The following is a 5,000-nucleotide window of genomic DNA, read 5'->3' on the forward strand; positions in this document are numbered from 1 at the left end:
TTAGGGATAGGGTTAGGGTTAGGGTTAGGGATAGGGTTAGGGTTAGGGTTAGGGATAGGGTTAGGGTTAGGGTTAGGGATAGGGTTAGGGTTAGGGATAGGGTTAGGGTTAGGCGATAGGGTTAGGGTTAGGGATAGGGTTAGGGTTAGGCGATAGGGTTAGGGTTAGGGATAGGGTTAGGGTTAGGCGATAGGGTTAGGGTTAGGGATAGGGTTAGGGTTAGGGATAGGGTTAGGGTTAGGGTTAGGGATAGGGTTAGGGTTAGGGATAGGGTTAGGCGATAGGGTTAGGGTTAGGGTTAGGGTTAGGGTTAGGGATAGGGTTAGGGTTAGGGATAGGGTTAGGGTTAGGCGATGGGGTTAGAGCTAGGGTTAGGGTTAGGGTTAGGGATAGGTTTAGGGTTAGGGGATAGGGTTAGGGTTAGGGATAGGGTTAGGGTTAGGGTTAGGGTTAGGCGATAGGGTTAGGGATAGGGTTAGGGTTAGGCGATAGGGTTAGGGATAGGGTTAGGGTTAGGGTTAGGGATAGGGTTAGGGTTAGGGTTAGGGTTAGGGATAGGGTTAGGGTTAGCGTTAGGGATAGGGTTAGGGTTAGGGATAGGGTTAGGGTTAGGGATAGGGTTAGGGTTAGGGATAGGGTTAGGGATAGGGTTAGGGTTAGGCGATGGGGTTAGAGTTAGGGATAGGGTTAGGGTTAGGGTTAGGGATAGGGTTAGGGTTAGGCGATAGGGTTAGGGATACGGTTAGGGGTAGGGATAGGGAGTATCTGGGACGGGCAGAGACTCCTCGGCGGTCCCCCCGGTCCCTGGCGGGCAGACGGACCTCCTGGGCCGGAGGCAGCCTCCGCCGGCGTTACACCCTGTCCCTGGCGGGCAGAGGGACCTCCTGGGCCGGGTGCAGCCTCCGCCGGCGGACCCCCCGGTCCCTGGCGGGCAGAGGGAGCTCCTGGGCCGGGTGCAGCCTCCGGCGGCGGTCCCCCCGGTCCCTGGCGGGCAGAGGGAGCTCCTGGGCCCGGTGCCGCCTCCGCCGGCGGTCCCCCCGGTCCCTGGCGGGCAGAGGGACCTCCTGGGCCGGGTGCAGCCTCCGCCGGAGGACCCCCCGGTCCCTGGCGGGCAGAGGGAGCTACTGGGCCGGGTGCAGCCTCCGGCGGCGGTCCCCCCGGTCACTGGCGGGCAGAGGGAGCTCCTGGGCCCGGTGCAGCCTCCGCCGGCGGTCCCCCCGGTCCCTGGCGGGCAGAGGGAGCTCCTGGGCCGGGTGCAGCCTCCGGCGGCGGTCCCCCCGGCCCCTGGCGGGCAGAGGGAGCTCCTGGGCCCGGTGCAGCCTCCGGCGGCGGTCCCCCCGGCCCCTGGCGGGCAGAGGGAGCTCCTGGGCCCGGTGCAGCCTCCGCCGGCGGTCCGCCCGGTCCCTGGCGGGCAGAGGGACCTCCTGGGCCGGGTGCAGCCTCCGCCGGCGGTCCCCCCGGTCCCTGGCGGGCAGAGGGAGCTCCTGGGCCGGGTGCAGCCTCCGGCGGCGGTCCCCCCGGTCCCTGGCGGGCAGAGGGAGCTCGTGGGCCCGGTGCAGCCTCCGCCGGCGGTCCCCCCGGTCCCTGGCGGGCAGAGTGACCTCCTGGGCCGGGTTCAGCCTCCGCCGGCGGTCCCCCCGGTTCCTGGCGGGCAGAGGGAGCTCCTGGGCCGGGCTCAGCCTCCGCCGGCGGTCCCCCCGGTCCCTGGCGGGCAGAGTGACCTGCTGGGCCCGGTGCAGCCTCCGCCGGCGGTCCCCCCGGTTCCTGGCGGGCAGAGGGAGCTCCTGGGCCCGGTGCAGACTCCCCCGGCGGTGCACCGGTCCCCGGCGGGCAGAGGGCGCTCGTGTACCGGGTGCAGCGTCCGCCGGCGGTGCACCGGTCCCTGGCGGGCTCAGAGAGCGCCTCGGCCGGGGATCGTCTCGTCCCAACGTCCGCCTGGTCCGTGGCCCGCAGGGGGCGCTGTCGGGCGGGGTACGGCCACGGCCCGACGTGCCTCCGGTGGGCTGCGGTCAGTGTGTGCCGCCGTTGGCCGGCTGCGGGGCTTGGTGCTGTTCCAGCCGTGCGTTAGGTGGGCGAACGGCAGGGGGCGCCCCTTGGGCGGGTGGCGGGCCCCGCGCGGGCCAGCCGTGGGGGGTCACGGTCCGCCGCCGGGGCGTCCAAAGGGCGGCGAGAGGCCGTCCGCCGGTGCTGACAAGTCATAAACCAGCGGCGGTGACAAGTCATAAACCAGCGGCGGTGACAAGTCATAAACCAGCGGCGGTGACAAGTCATAAACCAGGACAAGGTTGTTGACGGCGCCGGGCGGCGGCGAAGCGGCTCACCCCGGGGCAGGGTGGCGATTCGAGGAGGGGCGCCCACCCGGCCGCCAAGGCCGCCGCCGGCGGGGGCCGGGGGCGCCGTTTTGAAAAAGAACCGTAGGCCGGATGGGGTCCGATCCACCCACCTTATGCCGACGCCGAGACCTCATTCCCGGCATGACTACCGGTGGTCCGTCCCGCTGGTCTGCCACTTGCGTTTGGCGTCACGAGGGGTTGGCGGGGTACCTGCAGATTGGTAGGAGGTGGAAAATCGAGAAATGGACTTTGGTCGGAAAGGTCCCCTCGAGCCTCCAGGTCTGCGGAGACCGACCCGGGCTGCCGCCCCGCCGGCCGCTCGGCCCGATCGGGCGCGAATTTCTTCCGATTTTCGCCCTTTTTTCGGGTTTTCGGCCGGCGCTCCAAACGGCGGCCCGACGCCCCGCCGAGGCCGGGCACGGCTCCCCGGAGCGCGAGGGACCGGATCAGACCTCGTCGGCACTGGCATGGCCACCGCAACGCTCGGACTTAGCCTGGGGAGGCTGGTCGAGGCGGTGGCAAGTCATGAACCAGTGGAGTCTGGCGGAGACTGTGGCAAGTCATAAACCAGTCGGACTTAGCCTGTGGAGGCTGGTCCAGGCAGCGGCAAGTCATAAACCAGTCGGACTTAGCCTGTGGAGGCAGGTCCAGGCAGTGGCAAGTCATAAACCAGTCGGACTCAGCCTGTGGAGGCAGGGCCAGGCAGTGGCAAGTCATGAACCAGTGGCAAATCATAAACCAGTCGGACTTAGCCTGTGGAGGCAGGGCCAGGCAGTGGCAAGTCATAAACCAGTCGGACTTAGCCTCTGGCGACTTCCAGGAGGTCTATGAGGTCCTGTGCCGCCGCTTTACCGGGGCCAAGGTTGCAGGAGAGCGGAACGGAGGAGTGGATTGGTCCCGCCGATGGGGCACGTGCATATATGAAAAGTGCACCCTACCGTTAGTTAATCACTTGCCCTCGGAAGTGTATGAGGTCGTGTCCAGCCGTGGTACCGGGGACACAGTGGGGGTGTTCCCGCTAAAGGGAGCGGATTGGTCCCGCCGAGCTGCCACTTGCATTTGTGGTCGAGTGTCTCGGACAGCTGGTTAACCACTTGCCCTCGGTAGTGCCGATGAGGTTTTGAAAAAGCCGATCTGCGGGGACTTGGAGCGCCTTCCTCGGATGGACTACCGGGCGCCCTCCCGCCGATTTGCCATTTGCGTTTGGCGTCCCGAGGGGTTGGCGGGGTACCTGCAGATTGGTAGGAGGTGGAAAATCGAGAAATGGACTTTGGTCGGAAAGGTCCCCTCGAGCCTCCAGGTCTGCGGAGACCGACCCGGGCTGCCGCCCCGCCGGCCGCTCGGCCCGATCGGGCGCGAATTCTTTCCGATTTTCGCCCTTTTTTCGGGTTTTCGGCCGGCGCTCCAAACGGCGGCCCGACGCCCCGCCGAGGCCGGGCACGGCTCCCCGCCGCGCAAGGGGCCGTGTTTGCCTTGGTCTGCCTTGGAATTGTCACCAAACGCCCGCGCTTCGCCTGGGGAGGCTGGCCGAGTCGGTGGCAAGTCATGAACCAGTGGAGGCTGGTGGAGACAGTGGCAAATCATAAACCAGTCGGACTTAGCCTGTGGAGGCTGGTGGAGACAGTGGCAAGTCATGAACCAGTGGCAAATCATAAACCAGTCGGACTCAGCCTGTGGAGGCAGGGCCAGGCAGTGGCAAGTCATGAACCAGTGGCAAATCATAAACCAGTCGGACTCAGCCTGTGGAGGCAGGTCCAGGCAGTGGCAAGTCATGAACCAGTGGCAAATCATAAACCAGTCGGACTCAGCCTGTGGAGGCAGGGCCAGGCAGTGGCAAGTCATGAACCAGTGGCAAATCATAAACCAGTCGGACTCAGCCTGTGGAGGCAGGTCCAGGCAGTGGCAAGTCATGAACCAGTGGGAAATCATAAACCAGTCGGACTCAGCCTGTGGAGGCAGGTCCAGGCAGTGGCAAGTCATGAACCAGTGGGAAATCATAAACCAGTCGGACTCAGCCTGTGGAGGCAGGGCCAGGCAGTGGCAAGTCATGAACCAGTGGAGACAGTGGCAAGTCATAAACCAGTCGGACTTAAGCCTGTGGAGGCAGGTCCAGGCAGTGGCAAGTCATGAACCAGTGGCAAATCATAAACCAGTCGGACTCAGCCTGTGGAGGCAGGTCCAGGCAGTGGCAAGTCATGAACCAGTGGCAAATCATAAACCAGTCGGACTCAGCCTGTGGAGGCAGGGCCAGGCAGTGGCAAGTCATGAACCAGTGGCAAATCATAAACCAGTCGGACTCAGCCTGTGGAGGCAGGTCCAGGCAGTGGCAAGTCATGAACCAGTGGGAAATCATAAACCAGTCGGACTCAGCCTGTGGAGGCAGGTCCAGGCAGTGGCAAGTCATGAACCAGTGGCAAATCATAAACCAGTCGGACTCAGCCTGTGGAGGCAGGGCCAGGCAGTGGCAAGTCATGAACCAGTGGAGACAGTGGCAAATCATAAACCAGTCGGACTTAGCCTGTGGAGGCTGGTGGAGACAGTGGCAAGTCATAAACCAGTCGGACTTAGCCTGTGGAGGCAGTTCCAGGCAGTGGCAAGTCATGAACCAGTGGAGACAGTGGCAAATCATAAACCAGTCGGACTTGTCCTGTGGAGGCTGGTGGAGAC

Source organism: Scyliorhinus torazame, unplaced genomic scaffold (assembly GCF_047496885.1).
Source record: "Scyliorhinus torazame isolate Kashiwa2021f unplaced genomic scaffold, sScyTor2.1 scaffold_1086, whole genome shotgun sequence".
NCBI lineage: Eukaryota > Metazoa > Chordata > Chondrichthyes > Carcharhiniformes > Scyliorhinidae > Scyliorhinus > Scyliorhinus torazame.